General features: G+C 37.0%; 1 protein-coding gene across 2 annotated transcripts in view; it reads right to left on the minus strand.

Annotated features, from left to right (window-relative positions):
* sha (shavenoid) overlaps positions 1-15148 on the minus strand; it is a 79195-nt gene extending 64047 nt beyond the window's left edge. For both annotated transcript variants that reach the window (XM_034979433.2, XM_069505260.1), the window contains exon 1: positions 14863-15148. The gene's annotated coding sequence lies outside the window, so the exon portion shown is untranslated. The remainder of the gene's footprint in view (positions 1-14862) is intronic.
* Between the last annotated feature and the right edge of the window lie 2538 nt (positions 15149-17686).

The following is a 17686-nucleotide window of genomic DNA, read 5'->3' on the forward strand; positions in this document are numbered from 1 at the left end:
TCTTAAATTCCTTAGTTCTTGAAGACCAAAGTGATGTCATTGGATGCAAGACGACATGGACGTTAACTATGATCCTCATACAAGTAAGAAAGCTTAAAGTCACTCAGCGGGCGATGGATAGAGCTATGCTTGTAATTTCTCTACGTGCTAATAAAATTAACAAAGCATCCTACCCGCCCCGCAAAATGCAGCGTTAAAAGACCTCGAGCGAGTAGCTGGGATCTGCTAAGTGCTGGACTGTGGAGTATTGGCACAAGCAGTGCTAAATCGTGTTTTGTACCTAGATATTCTTACAAGAGACCTTAGTCAGCGTCTACTGCTTGAGACGACTACCGACCGACCTAGTTACTAAGCAATTATAACTCGTGTATAGTGATAATATTACTTCCTTGCTTCTACTTGTTAAGGGAACGTAACTTAGATATAATAATATCTTAATTGGTCCAACTCAGTGGCTGATAAGCTAGGTAAAACAAGAATTCCATAATACTCTCGATATGCGTATTGCGTACACAACATGATAACAAGGACCTCCTCGAAGACCGAAGATAGTAATAATTTAATGATTGTATAGTGTAGGTAAATGTTACTTTCACAAGTCCTTTAACTGAGACTTTTTAATTTTTGATTTTGTTTATACATGTCCAATTTTCTACTTATTTTCAGAAGTACATTTTGAGACTGGAGCATGTAAATCAGGAGTTACAAAAAATCTACTTAAGAGCCCGCTTCACTGAAGCGACTACTCATTGGCGGGTGGAGTCTAAAATAGTGCTGTTTCCAAAGATAACGGAAAAAATGTTATTTGTGCGTGTCACCCTTAGCCTCTTACCGTACCTCACCTCGAGAGAGGCCGGGTGAATGAGTTTTGCTTGAGATACAAGATTTTTAGTCAAAAATGGAAAGTGAAAATTTCAAATCGACGTTATACCTTCATAATTATTATATTCTGAAATGTACCTACCTATACTTCCTGAAATAAATCTATGCTTTGAGCATCATAATTAAGACTTGCACAGACTACTACAATTACACAGCATACACCTTGAAACAAAACGTTAAATACCATCACCGGGTTCTGAGCAATAAATTAATTGAGTGATTGATTTATTTGGTTAATTGCGTGCATCGTCTTGTAGGAACATTTCAACAGCGTTTGGAACAAGTAGTAGTTTACTAGATTTATAAGCAACAAAACGGCACTTCAACAGAACTTGTTAGCTCATTTTAGGAAACTTGAAGAGTTTTCTAAAATAAGCCAAGTCATGTTGACGTTTTTTTGGGCATCTCGGAGAATATTTACCTACTTCAAAAAAGTTCCCGATCCGATTTGATTACAGACTGTCTCGTTTGAGGAAATGAATTAAAACTAGCTCTGTTTTGATGATTTTAGAGAAATAACTGTAAATCGTATTAAATTTAAAATAATGTCATGCCGATAAAAATTATATATTTACCTACGAATTTATATATGGATTCGAAAAAAACGCTTAAAAGCCTGAATATATGTATGGACTCTCAAGATGGATTAGATGGATTGGATGGATAAGATGGAACATTACAGTATCAGTTGAGATAAAAGGACAAATTCAACCTTGACAAATTTATCTCATCCCTTCGCTGACTCTCTATTGAGCACGGGCACGGTAATGTTATACGGGTCTCCTCTCAGAATGAGAAGGGTCTGCCAGGTCATAGCCTACCACGTTAGCTCAAATGCGGATAAATAGACTTCATGTACCTAGGTCGGCACATCATCGAGAACATCATGAAGAACTCTCAGGCATACTCGCGAAGATATCCTTCAACTTTAAAATTATTTAGAACAAGCGATTGATATTTTACTGCATAAAATGCACGATTCCTAAATGCTGCAGCTGCGTGTCCGAGATCAAAAATTTGCTGTTATTACAAACCGGGATCGAACCTCAGACTTTCCACTCCGCTTTTAAAGACCACAACAAATACATACTTATTACCTAAATACGAGTAAGAAAATACCACACAATATGTCTAACTTACATGCAACTTAGAGATGTTTAGCAATCTACATTTCTAAATGCGATCATATCAATTCGGATCACGAATGAACCGATTACCTAACATGTCCCTACCCTTTGGTATGCGCAGTGTGGCGAATTCGAAATCCATTTCGAACTAGAGTCACCATTTTAGATTGACGATTCAATTTGCAACGGATATCTACATCTTTGATAGGAATAGATTGGATGAAATAATCTCTATTAATTAATAGTAGGTACTTATATTAACATAGTACAAACTTTTTAATTGAAGGGGTTGAACTGAAAAGAATTGTTTTCACCCAAGGTTAAATATACGACTATAGCTTAAAATTTGACGATCAAATTAATAATAATTAAGTCTTATTACCTAAGTCTAAATGTGTTGAAACTTGAAAAACTACCATCTTTATTTGAGAAAAGGGATAAAAAAATATTTGGAACCAACAGAAGAACAACATTGGTCATCCTAGTTATTGCTGGGGATACCTCCTGCGAAGGAAACAAATGGCAACAGATCTTTTAAACAGTAAGTAGGTACCTAAGTATTTACTAAGGATCACTAAGGAATCATATTATTGATAATATTGAAGAGTACTTAGGTTCTTATTCTTATGAGTATGGCTGAATATAATCAGATATTAGTCAATAATATTCCTGAGTATAAAATATCTAACTTCGAAGTCAAAGATCTAGTCTATAAGATGGTCACCCTAATCTTACATATTTACATTGATAGCCGAGACATCGGCCAAAAATGATGTCATCAATATATTTATTGGGAATTGGCATTACACCTCAAAATTAAATAATAGGTTCAATGCACCGGATCTTTATTAGCCACCACTTATTAGTAATACCTAAACATCGTTTGCATTGGAGATCTTTCGACTGATTTTCAAGATATCGTATTTGCATTGGAACAAAAAATATAGATCCGAATCTACATATATAGCGCGTAAAATCCCGTCATTAAATTAACATTTCTAGAATTGATAGGTATTATCACTGCTTGATTATATTAATGTAAATAGCGAGCAATATTACTACCTATCATATGACCCACTTTTTCCTATGCTCGCAATATAAAAAAAAAGGAACATCACTAAACTTAATCTACTTACATTCAACATTTGGACAACGTGGTAATCCTGCTGGCGCTGACAGAGCTTAGGTACCTACCGAAAAGTCATAATAGAATTAATACTTAGTCCGTGCAAAGCCAGAGTCCTGCGAGAGTGAGGGTTCCTGGATTGAACCCCAAACTTTAAAACCACATTAAATGAAATTGTTCATTGCATTTTATCCGTTTGTGCTTGAGCCGATAATTGTTTGTTATCTATGACTAAAATATAATAATGAACAAATACGTTGTCTCAACTGCTAATTGCTATTACCTATTACTGCTCAGTTTATTGTCATATTTTCTCAGTAGAACCTGCAGAGTTAACGCAGACGGCGGAACGGCCATAGCTTGACTTCATCGTAAAGATCGGAATCACTTTTTAGCTGAAACTCTCTTGCTGTTAGCTATTAAATGCACTCTCACACATTTGCGACAAGAATGCCATAAATTCAGCTGATCGCAAAAATTGCGTCTGTAGCCAATAGCAATGTGATAGCATGTCAGTGTAAAATAAAGTCGTCCTTGTCTATGATCCACGGATGTTTACAGATGAGCATAATATATTATAGTCCGCGATAGGTTGAGATAGCAATCGGGGTATGAGGCGGGAGGACGCCCCGCACACCCGCACGTCACCCGTGCTCGCCCGCACCGGGTTAGCGCGGGGGCTGTGCAGGTGTGCGGGGTGCTTCCTCCCCGATTGCCATCTTGACTTGTCACGTACTATAGATAACTATACCTAATAGCATGATATTATGACTAGCTTTTTTCTGCGACTTTATCCGCATGTATTGATTTTCCAAATCTCTTCTCAAAATCCTTTCTTGTGGTGAAAGTGTACCTGTCTAAATGCGAAATTTTTTAAGCTTCTAGATCCAGCGCTTGGTAATACATTGTTAGGCCCGGTATCCACCTAAGTGGAGCGGAGAGGATCTCCAGGTCTTTCTATAGCCATGCAAAAAATCACGTCGACTCCGTTGCCCTTGCGACGTGATTGAAAGAATAAACCAAAAAACAAACTCACTTTTGCATTTATAATTTTATGGGTAGTGATTTTGATAGCTTCATAACTAGTTTTGACTTCAGAAATAAGCACCCTCTAGTCTGGTACCTACACACTGAGGTACAATAAATCAAAGTAAGTAATGCCCTATTAGAATTTAGATGGTATCACTCGGTAGGTACGAGTAGGTCCTACCTACTAACTCCAAGTTGCGAGTTTCGCAATTAAAATTTTCACATTCGCATGCGATTTATGCATTTTATTTCGATTTAAACACTTTTACTTTTGAATTTTAAATCACTTTGTTGCGGTTAAGTACGGTTCTTGATTTATGTAATTTTATAATTTTTTAGACTTCCGTACCTCAAAAGGAATAAAGGAATCCTTATAAGATCACTTCGTTGTCTGTCTGTCTGTCGTGTTTGTCAAAAAACCTACAAGGTACTTCCCGTTGACCTAGAATCATGAAATTTGGCAGGTAGGTACTTAGGTAGATAGGTAGGTCTCATAGCAGACGCAAGGAGAAAAACCTGAAAACCGTGAATTTGTGGTTACATCCCAAAAAAATCAAAATGTGTTCATAACAAATAAGTAGTTTTTGATTTATCGTATGAAAAATACGGCTGTAGTACGGAACTCTCGGTGCGCGAGTCCGACTCGCACTTGGCAAGTTTTTTATTACTTATTGACAATAATTGAAGGTGTTCTTTATTTGTAGTAAATAATTAAAGAACTTTTTTTCTCGATCTACGTTAATAAAGATCAGACATACATGCAAACTCACTTTCGCATTTTAATATTATAAATGTCAATTTCCGTTGTACACAATCTCTAAACTAAACTAAAATGACACGTCTAAATATATTGCTATCCCTTTCATAATGTTGCTTGCGGAAAAGGATGGCACTAGATTTAGACCTGTCAATTTAGTTTAGTTTAGAGATTGTGTACAAGAGAATCGGCCTCAACATTTCCGGGGAAAACAAATTATGCATAACGCGCACACCTGAGATTACGACTTTCCACGGTGTTGCTAGCTCGGAACGTGATCGCACATTAGTGTTGCCAGTTAAACACACGTTTTAGACAAATATTTTAGTTACAGTTGTCTTGCCACAAATATATTTGTCTAAACCAAGTGGATGTTACGTGTCCGCAGCGTACGTAGAATTCATAATGGCCATTTGTTTTAGAAAGTTGTGGAAGCACCGCTGTGGTAGGTACTTAATATATTTCCCTGCCTGTTTAAACTTTACTACAAATTGAAACAATACGTCTTATCTGGGTATACTAGCTGACCCGCCCCGGCTTTACTCGACGAAATGTCTGAAATCTTTTTTTTTGGCTCCATTGAGAAAACCTACACACCTACAAAATCTCAAGTTTCTAAAATAATTAATTTAAGCATCTAGATATGTTTAAAATTTAATTAATTTCCTGGAAAATTTTTACCTTTTAAGTAGGTACATAAATATAATTTAGATAATATAAACAGATACAGTAATTATCTAAGTATATAAAGGGAAAGGAAAAGGCTGACTGACTGACTGACTGATCTATCAACGCACAGCTCAAACTATTGAACGGATCGGGCTGAACTTTGGCATGCAGATAGCTATTATGACGTAGGCATCCGCTAAGAAGGGATTTTTCAAAATTCAACCCCTAAGGGGGTGAAATAGGGGGTTGAAGTTTGTGTAGTCCACGCGGACGAAGTCGCGAGCATGAGCTAGTAACGTATAAATTTTGAGAAGGGACTCGTCATATTGGATCTATGTTTCAACTGTCATGACAAAAGTACAATTTTAGTCCTTAGTCCTTAATGAGTAAACCGTACTTTTGGCATGACAGTTGACACATAGAGCAAATAACATGGCAAGTCCTTTCTCATTATTTGTGCATTATACTAAGCGTAGATTTTTTTTTCTACTAAGTTAAATGGTCGCAGTAAACTTATCAGTCAAAAACAGCTTTTTTTTTATAAAATCGACTTTGTATACTCAATTTAGAATTTACATCCTCATTTGAATAATTTGAAAAGATTTTTCCTAAAAATCAATATTTTAGCTATTACCTTATCAAATTTATAATACGAGATGTAAATAAATTCTGAAATACGAATATGTATGTAAAATACCGTAAAATATTAAATGCAAGTTATGTTAATGGACTAAGAGCCAGCGCGTGCCAGACCTTTATTATTTTTTATATTTTTTTTATATCTAATTGGAACGGCAGTGCCACTTACACTAACTAGATGATTAATGATAAAAAATACAAATAAAGGTACAAAAAAGACACAAAATACAAAACGATAAAACATTAAAGGATTTTTGAAATTATTATAATTTATAATTTAGCCATTCAATTTTTAGCCTTCCTCGGTGATCAGCCCATCCTTAAGTTCGCGCATCTTCCTCTGCAATACGCTGGGCTTCTGGTTACCGAGTTCTTAGATCAGATTTTAAGCAGCCCAACCTTAATTGCTTCATATTTCCTGGTTTCGGGCGGGTTGTATATCAAGTCTGTCACGTGCTGTAGATCTGCTGGGTCGAACTTCTGTAGAACATAACATAACATCTATATTTTTGATCATCCGAGGTTTTCAGTGGGTTGACAGCTGCTTCAAACTACACAAAGTACCATGTCCTTAGCACGGGACGCCAAAACGGCAGGAGGCGTGACTGCACCGAGATTGCAGCTAGGTCCGCGAGTTTTGTCTCGGCAGCTTGGTCTTTTGGCATTTTCTTGATATTTTGCTTTTTCTAGCGTCGTAAACGTAACGTAAATTATAAATTCTGAAATTGCCACTGCATGCCAGGGTCTTTCACCTCTGCGAAAGGGTGATCCTTGAAACGAACTTCGACAAAGTAATTGCTTCAGTTCAACGTTAGATATGTTATTGACTCTCTGGCCCTTGTCATGAACTACGGCAGTTGAGAAAAATTGCAAAAACCAGATTTCTATTTTCATTGTTATTCAATGCAGCGATATATTTAACTGTAGCTAACAACTAGTGTTTAGATTCTAATCAACCTCCACTCAACCTCACGTACCTCTACTACTTGCCTACTGATTCATGGGAAAGATCAACGAGTTTTTGTACACTAATTCATTTCTACAATTTATCTAGAAAAGGGGTGAAACAACGGTATGAATGGTTTCTACTTAGTTGAGTTTTGATTTAGTTCAATAAATACTTGGTAATTGGATTTGAACTCGTCTCAGCCCATTACGCACGGTCGACTAGTCGCTCGGCAACTCAGTCGACGGCGACCGTTAGGGGCTGTAATTTATATGGAAGCTATCTTCTATGCCGCGTCTATGCGTGGAGTTGCGGCGACTTCGTGCGCACAGACACGGCAACTTCCATATAAATTAATCCTAACAATAAAATATATAAATCTAGTTCTAAGTAATGTTTACCACCGTAGTATAATGAGTTATAAATGCCGCCCTTGATATGCAAAATAGCAGGAAAATTGCAAGAGAAAGATGAGTTTTACAGCAATAACAGTAAACTACACACGACGACACGACAACCAATCGTGATCTACATGAGGACAGCTTTACAGAATCGCGTGTTATATCCCCCCGTTATGCTTTCCTCTTAACCGTTACCGAATTGACCATGCCCCGTTCACAAGATATCTCGACGACGTAAGCTCATGGGCGAACACACAATTCGTAACCAGGTGTAAGTAATATGTGTTTCAGTATTAGAAATAGTGGTAATGACGTCACCCTAATTTTTCTGGCGAATCCGAACTTCGAATTCAGCTGAAAATGTTACAGTAAGACTTAAAGCTAGCCTTATCTAATTACAGTGCTTGATCATGCCCGCGTGTAATGGTGCCAACAGCCAGGCTGATCTTTTGCGCAAAAAATGAGCCAGCCCTTCTGTCACCAGATGAGGCTATTAACCGCGCTAAAATGTCTAAAATAACAATTCAGCTTAAAAAGTCTGCTTTACTGTCCACATCTCAATTAGAGCAAACATCTCATTGTTAAAAAGTGGGATTGAAGCCATAAGCTTGGATTCAATTATCAATTACTGTTGCGGCAGCTAAGGTCAGCAAAGTCCATAACTTGGTCAATAAAATTGTTTTCGTAAAGATTCCTCTAAATAAGTTAATTTTATGAATTTGTTTCTTTATTAAAAAGTCGTTAAAATTTGAATTTTTTAAGTTCTCTGCTGATTGCTAAATTATCAAGTTAATAGCTCTACATATTATGTCTTTACTGCAATTGGCCCAGTTACTTTTATTGATATCCGAAACTTATGCAAATTATTTTCATTAATTAAAACTGTTTTAAAATTTGCAGTTTAAATTAGATCACAACAATTAAGTCCGAATGAAACGAATTTTGCCGCCATTAAATTTTATTGATTCCACAACAATTAACAAGGTACGTTATTTACATTTTTTACTGTCTGAGGCTTGAGTCAATGTTTAAATTAAACATCACGTCTGATGCGTAATAACTGGAATAATAAAACGTTATTTTAGTAATTTTGTTTTAGAAAGATCTTCGCATAAATTCTGAAATAATAAATTTATGTATTCATTTAAAAATGGCAAATCTGAACATTGATATTATCGTATATTAGTCATTACTTTTTGCGCTACGAATTACCGCCGTTTTAATCAATAGACGTTCACATTTAGATAACTGCCTATGAGTTTTCTTGCTTAGTACCACAGAACACGATCTTAAGTCTAACGTCTCCCAGGATTTTATCTGAAATGATCAGCTGTTTCCCAATGTTGCGTTTTCCGGGATCAATATTAAAACACCTTGAGACACCAACGTCTATGGGTTCTTCGAATAATGTTTTCCACATCAGCTTTGCGACGACTTGTTGAGCGTATCGTATCGCCGATTTGTAAACGGGATCCGAGACGTTACCAAAAATAACGGCGCGTGCTCTTCATACGTTTTAATTTTTATGATAATTAAAATAGCTCTTCTGACGTTTCCAGCGCACTCGTATTTAATTTCTTGACTCGCTGATTCCTTTGTTGCAAGTCTAATGAGCTATTTGAAATTCACTTTTTTACTGCTATGGTTGTTAAGTAACCCTGGTTACGTACGAGAATAATGTCTATTACCTTTGTGGGTATTAATTTTTTGTGACCTTTTTAGGGTTCCGTACCTCAAAAGGAAAAACGGAATCCTTATAGGATCACTTTGTTGTCTGTCTGTCTGTCTGTCTGTCTGTCTGTCTGTCTGTCTGTCTGTCTGTCTGTCTGTCTGTCTGTCTATCTGTCTGTCTGTCTGTCTGTCTGTCTGTCTGTCTGTCCGTCTGTCTGTCAAGAAACCTACAGGGTACTTCCCGTTGACGTTCCCGTATGAAGAGGACTAGAAAATAAAACTTCGGATATTTCTCAACTGTTGGCAGCAGTAACTGCTGTTCTTAAATTTAGGGTAGGTACCTATTTTTTCAGCAAATGGTTATTCATTGTTACTTTATTACCATTGCTATTATTGGTAAATCAGTACCCTTATTATAAATGCGAAAGTGTGTTTGTTTGTTGGTTTGACCTTCAATCACGTCGCAACGGTGCAACGGATTGATGTGATTTTTTTGCATAATTATTATAGATAAAGACCTGGAGAGTGACATAGGCTGCTTTCTATTTCGGAAAATGAAAAGAGTTCCCACGGGATTTTAAAAAACCTAATCCCACGTGAACAAAGTCGCGGTCATCGACTAGTGATAGATAGGATTATGTATGAGGAGGCTATTAAAAAAAATCTTATCTTCCAAGACGGAATAGGAGATTTAGAAAAGTTTAGCAGTTTCTCATCTGTTTACCTACATACGTTTGTGTTAACGTTACATTGCGTTTGGTGCCCCTGCGAAGGTGTCTATTGTTTATCCGTAAATGGTAACCTTATCCTAACTATCAGTAGGTATTACGCACAGTGATGTGGTGGGGATTGTATCACCTTTACCGTTAAGTTAGCCACATTGGTCGCTTAAGCACCGCCTGCTGGAGGCGGCGCCGTTTGTATCAATAATGTGTGTACTGCTGAGTACCAATTAACCGAAACGGCAGTGCGTTTATGTTTGGGCACACAGGCTACTGTCACTTGAGCATTTAGCCTTTCTAGCAGCCACACAGAAGAATGTTTAGTTTTGCTAACGGCCTACAGCTTTTCTAGCTTTTCTTAGCTATCATTATCGGCGTCCACTCCACTGACGTCCAGTGTAAATAATTTGTAGAAAACTCAAAGAAACGCGTAAGCCTATCGCTTTGCTCAATGCTTTAGAGTTATGTATTGTGTTTTTCATAATCTCGGATTTATTATAGAACGTCCTATCTAAATAGCATTTCGTTCACGCATTTATGCCAAAAGTATCTTGCCTTTCGTATTTAGAGGAAAAATACTTTCCGGCCCAGAATGTTGATTTCAGAAAGCAAAACACAGTAAGTAAGTAGATAGATATTAACGGGTAGGTAAGTAATAAACTTCCAAAACAAAGGCGAAACGTGTTTACACGACACAGGCTTACTGCTCGTATACTTTTAGAAGCACCTATTCTTTAACTTTATTAACTTTTCATATACTCGTACCTACTGTTACGATGTATTCATCTCTAGAAATATTATTATTTATTGTATTTAGTGTTCAATGCTTACATGCGACAGGTACAACCTCCGAGTCACAGTGGTGAGCGCAGTGGCGCACTAAGATGGGGCGGAGAGGGCGGTCCGCCCCTTGCCTCGGGTCTAGAGGGGCCTTCAAACATTGAGAAATCCTTTTAGGTAAATAAAATCCAAAATCAGGTGAAAGAAAATATAAATAAGTAGGTGGGTAAAACCCAGTTTCTAACAAAGTTGGAACTTGGAAGCCCCTAAGGATCGTTTCTGTAAAATAAAAGAAAAAATTCGAGCCTATCGCTATCGCTTAAACTCTTAAATGAGTTACATTTTTCTGTCGTTTTCGAGTCTAGAAAGGATTTTATACTAGAAAACTTAGAAGTTGAGCACCATGAAGGGGTCTTATTCAGTGCCACTGGATGAGCGCCGTGGTCTCATGAGTGAAAGGGCCAAAAAAATCTATACTTACTGTCTTTGGTCTGGTCTGGTGCGAGCCTGCGACCGTAATGGCAATGGATCCTACTGGCAATTCCATGCTGCCAAGCGATTTAGCGGTTCAGGGTTCCGGTATGATGCCGCGTAGAAATTGATTAGATGCAGCCCAAAATCTGTCACCAGGTGAGACTGTGGTCAAGGTCTAGCTTATCATCATACGTATTCTTACCATTATACAAGAAATAGGTAACACTTTTTTTTAATTTTCATGCCAGCCATTTTGAAATTCTTATTATTTGTTTGAAATATTTATTATGTGTGTATATGTGGCGACCTGGCACCGGAAGACGCAGTGTTGGAAGACCCCCCACTAGGTGGACGAACGACATCAGACAAGTCACAGGGAGCCGCTGGATTCAGGTGGCGCAAGACCGTGGCGTGTGGAAGTCCCTACAAGAGACCTATGTCCAGCAGTGGACGTCTATCGGTTGATGATGATGATGATGATGATGATTATGATTTATTATGTTAAAATTTCAACTCTACCTACGTTTCACGAGATACAGCCCGCTAACAGACGGACGGACGGACGGACAGCGGAGGCGTAGTGATAGGGTCCCGTTGGCACCCTTCGGGTACGGAACCCTAAGAACTTACTTATTTGCTAATAATTTGTTTTTTACTTTTTTAGTATAATTTATACCCATGATCGCTTCCGAAGCCATTGTTCAGGTCGTTCCCACCGACGCGACGCGAGTGAGAGCTCTCAATAATAAGTGGGGATAATTGATGACTTCAACAATACACCTTGATTGTTTTGTACTCGACAAATACTCAGACATTTACTTAACTACTCTAATGTTTTAGGATTCCGTAGGCACCTCATAGCTGTGATAGCCTAGTGGTTAGGATGTCCACCTCGGAGGGACGTGGTGGACTCCATGTCGGGGGTTCGATCCCGGGCACGCACCTCCAATTTTTCGGAGTTATGTGCGTTTTAAGTAGGTAATTACTAATTACTTTCCTTAACATTCATTTTAACGCACGAACGCACGAATTTTAAAGACGTAAGGTCTAAGCAAACACAAGTAAAGGAAAAAATCCAAAATTCGTTAATTTGTAGTTAAACCACATAAAAAATTATTTATTATTTGCGTTTGGAGAAATTTAGGCAGCAAAATAATTACAGGTATCCCTTCCAAGGAACGCAACCCTCGGTGCGCGAGTCCGATTCACGCTTAGCTGTTTTTTTTAATTGATTACCAGTTACCACTTACACGAGTGGTAAGAACCGTTTATAACATGATGCTTGACAAAATATTATCGATTTCAAGTGCGGTTCCCGTTTATTTCAATAAAACCAATTTTAATGTCACAATTAATTTACCGACGCACGTTGGCTAATTCACATTTCGTATTATCATCAGCATCATCATCATGATCAGCCCATCGCCGGCTCACTACTCTCGGCTCTACGGGAAGCGATCAATGACGTAACAATGCATAAACGACAAATATTTTTCAAGTTTGTAACAAAAGATACTTTCCCGCAGAAATTACTATATTTTTATGTTAATAAAATTGAAAAGTATTTGTCGCATACGCATTGTGACGTCATTATTCGCTTTCCGTACAGCATGGCGTTAATAATTAATTGTGTTAAAAATAAATAAAATCATGTTTTTTTAAATAAGTAACTCTCTTTAATAATGAATGCTAGCCCCATAAACAACCGATATACAAAAAATCACATCATTTTATTACAACAGTCCGAGACCCTATTGGATTGCCGCTGTAGCTGGTAGAAATATTTCGGCAACGTCACAAAAATCGGTCAAGTACGAGTCGGACTCGCACAAAAAGGGTTCCGTACCATCGTACAGGATATAACACTCAGCGCGATCTACATAATATTTTGATTTAGTAAACTAATTACCTAATTATTTTTTTGTAAACACACTTTAATTTTTAGGGTTCCGTACCTCAAAAGGAAAACAGGAACTCTTATAGGATCACTTCGTTGTCTGTCTGTCAGTCTGTCGGTCTGTTGTGTCTGTCAAGAAAACCTATAGGGTACTTCCCGTTGACCTAGAAAATCCGAAATCCGTGAATTTGTGGCTATATCAATGTGTTCATGAACAAATAATTAGTATTTTCAATTTTCTGAGTAAAATAAGTATACCAAGTGCCGTGGGGTTTCATATAATTATGAAATGGCTTTACCTGAACATTATAAAACAGATTTTTGTTTATTTTTATACTTTATGGTTTTTGATTTATCGTGCAAAATGTTGAAAAAAAAAATGTTGAGTACGGAACCCTCAGTGCGCGAGTCTGATTTGCACTTAGCTGGTTTTTTTGGTGCTGTAACCACAAATTCACGGTTTCGGATTTTTTCCTTGTGCTATAAGACCTACTTATCTATCTTCCAAACTTCATGATTCTAAGTCAACGGGAAATATCCTTTAACTCCTCTACGTTTTGATTCCCTTTTCTTGACAGACAGACAGACAACGAAGTTATTTTGTAAGGGTTCCTTTTTCCTTTTGAGGTGCGGAACCTTAAAAAGAAGCTATTAATCGCTAATAGAGGTTATTCCGATATCTAGACCCGAAATCGATAGTCGATTAATAATAAATCCTAATTTATCGTCGATTTAATTTCCAGCGTAGCAATGTAGCACTGTGGCCCTACCGCGGTTGTTTGACAGCTAAAATGTCACGATCGCAATCATCTCTGATTGGTTAATGCTTGCTCACTATTGGCCACAATGCATTGTTGCAACAAGAATCGCACAAATTCAGCCAATCAGAACAATTGAGATTGTAATAATGATTGATGCAGGTTTTAGACAATCGCCCTACTGTTGTGTATTAATAGCTAGGTATCTATCCGACATTAGCAAACTTTTTGTAAACGTTTATAAATTATGTAGAGTTGAGTAGAGACCATACATATCATCGTCGTGCGGAAAAAAAAAACATGTTATATTCTAATTTTAGGCATTATATTTTTATTACTGTTGCTAATTATAATATTAATAGGTATAATAATATATTAATGACGATAGATAAGTAAGTATTTTGTCCGCCACTCCGTTTTAGCTTTTTTGTTAATCACATAATCCATACTAATATCATAAATGCGAAAGTGTCTGTCTGTCTGTCTGCTAGTTTTTCACGGCCCAACAGTTTAACCGATTTTTATGAAATTTGGTTCAGAGTTAGCTTACATCCCGGTGAAGGACATAGGCTACTTTTTATACCGGAAAATCAAAGAGTTCCCACGGGATTTTTGAAAAACCTAAAACCACGCGGATAGATAAGTAGGTACTTTTTATCGGGAAAACAAAGGGTTCGTAAACGATGTCTTAGTATCCAAAATCCACGCGGACAAATTACCCAAAAGCACCAAAAGCTAGTTTCAATTCAAAGTTATAAACGCGCATTATAATAGGTAAGTAGGTAGGTACTATTAATTAAGTATTATTGTCTGTGTTCAAAATTCAAATTGGTTCTAAAGTAACTTCCAATAGAATATTGCGTGTGAGCGTTTGGGAATACAACACTCTAATAGTTAGGTACTTATTATTATTAGGTAATTAATTATTATTTCATAAAAAATACAAAAGTATAACGCAAAGTTTAATATAATTAATTCACTCACCGACAATAATTTATCTTCACTTCACCAAGCGCAAACCACAACAATTTAAATTTCTAAATAATTCATCGTCATTAAAATTATCATTTTTAATCTGTATTTCACCAAAAAGTTCAGTCCACACACATACACGCGTTTCAGTTTGTTATCTGTATCTGCGTTCGAAAATAGAATGAAGCGTGCCGCGTTCGGAAATAGAACATAAGTTTTTTGTTTTTGTGTTACATACTACGAGTTTTCTATCGGGAGAAGATTTCGCGTCGAGTTTCGTTCGAGTGGACCCATCGAGTCCGCGTGCGTCGGATAAATGACACCGCACCTGTCTGTCTACTCTCCTCGCGTGTAACGCACGGGGATGTTGTACTGATATCAATGACGCGCAAATTAAAAAGTTTATTGCACGCTTCACGAAGGTTCCGTAACTTTGTGAGATCTTTTTTCGACGTTAGCAGTCGTAGATTTAAACAATTACCTAATAGAGTGAGTTCAATCTCTAACTCGTAGGTAAGTATATAGTTAACGAATTGATCTAGATTCTAGGCGAATACCTATGAAATGCGTAACATACGTATGATAATAGTGTGTACCGACTGTAATGTAACTCTATAGAGATTAGAGGGAGTACCGCGCCCTTCCTGGCTTGGGAAGGAATGATTTTGTGATGAACTCTACATAGTATTATGATCTCTACATAGTACCTATAGTGGTATAAAACAAAGTCGCTTCCCGCCGTCTGTAAAAAATAAATACTGTATGCTTATCTTTTGAACTACGCAACGTATTTCAATGCGGTTTTCGTCAATAGATAGAGTGATATAATAAGAAGATTTATACGTAAGTAAATATGTAGTTTTTTTTGTGTTAATTTGTTGAAATATGACGATATTTGAGAGCTTTCATCGAACTTTTTTCGAAGAGCTTTTTAATTTGAAATAATATCCACACTGACTCCACATTAGTAGCAACATTGCACCCGTGCGAAGCCGGGGCGAGTCGCTATACTTACTATAATATAGTGGATACTTGAGGATGCTTATTCAGATTTTTTAGTTTCCAAACAGGGAATCCTAAAAGATTTCGGATTTGTAATGATTGATGTACATCAGATTAATTAACCTAGCCATTGGATTGAAATCGGATTAACACGACTACACAGGGTTGCTACATCTAAAGTAAACAGCTTTAAAAACGGACTGAATTGAGAACCTCCTCCTTTTTGGAAGTCGGTCAAAAAGCAAGGACATGCGTAGGTATGTTTCATAGTTGTATGAAAAAAACTTTGAATCTAAAGCCTGACGAAATATAAAAAAACTTGCTGTGGGGGCGCCACTTTTGCATTTTTATTGCAATAGGAACCAAGTTCAAAGTCTTGTATAGGGGCGCTGTTGGAAAACAAATGCTTAGACTATTCAAACAAGAACAAAGGGGACTTGACAGCAACGTTAGTTCCGATTTTCGGCACGCGCCAACAGAGGCTTGTAGCACTGTACATGAACCCTGAGAACATTAGGTACCTACCTACCTACTAGTATTTACACTATTTTTTTGAACAGTCGTATAAAACATGCCTTATTACATGTGTAATGGTTGTCAACCCTAGTTTACATCAATGCACAAGTAAGTAGTTACTGAATTACTTGTGAATTATGAATATGATGAATTCTTTCTGCCGCCGGTATTTTGGTAAAGTGAGTTGATTAATTGCCTTATGCCTGTCTGTCATTGATGATGACTTTTTCATAATAGCAATAAATTATCATTATTATTGCGATTTTATTCGCTCGCAGTTATTCGTTTAGCAAAATAGGTTTTAGGGTTCCGTACCTCGAAAGGAGAAAAGGAACCCTAATAGGATCACTTCGTTGTCTGTCTGTCTGTCGTGTCTGTCAAGAAGCCTATAGAGTATTTCCGGTTGACCTAGAATCATTAAATTTGCCAGTAGGTAGGTCCAGCACACGTAAGGGGAAAAATCGTGAATCGTGATCGTGAATTTGTGGTTAGATCACAAAAAAAATTAAAATGTTGTTCATGAACAAAAAATTAGTATTTTCTTCTTTCAAAATAAATTAATACACCAAGTGGGGAATCATATTATGAAAGGACTTTACCTGTACATTCTAAAACAATTTTTTATTTATTTTTATGTATAATAGTTTTTGATTTATAGTGCAAAATGTCGAAAAAAACGACTGTAGTACGGAACCTTCGGATTTGTTTAAGGATCTCCCATCTCATTGCGCCTTCAGCCAATTGCACCACAATACAATATATCTAATCGGTATTATTCTGATTAACTGAACTTGTATTATTCTATATGAAGCGGTGATAACTGATAGCCTAGTGGTTCAGACGTTCGGCCTCGGCACACGCAGGACTATAGGGTAAGCAGTGTTTTTAGGTCTCTATGACCTGCACGCCACTGGCCAATCAATGGTGAGAGAGGGCGTTGGGTATTGTATCACCCAGTCAGAGGTAATAGCGATCAAGGAACGTATCTGCAGTTGATAGACTATATAGGTATGGTGCAGCTAAGGGCCTGCAGGTGACCAGAAGTAACCTTGGTCAGCATAATTACATCAGCCTGGTTACCTATTCAAAGAGGTGCTGCTAGCATTGTATACAGTGTGTTATAGCGTTGTTGTGCTTTAGATGACGGTTTTGATAATATTTTATGTAGGAAAAGTTTTATTAGGAAAAGTTTTTTTCGTATCACAAAAAAATGAAAACGATAATTGTTATTATTATATTGTAAATAATTTAAAATAATTGTGTGCAAATAAATACTGATTATTTTTGACAGAATAAATAGGAAAAAATAAAAAGTTTA

The sequence above is a fragment of the Maniola hyperantus genome, chromosome 20, assembly GCF_902806685.2.
Source record: "Maniola hyperantus chromosome 20, iAphHyp1.2, whole genome shotgun sequence".
Classification (NCBI taxonomy): Eukaryota; Metazoa; Arthropoda; class Insecta; order Lepidoptera; family Nymphalidae; genus Maniola; species Maniola hyperantus.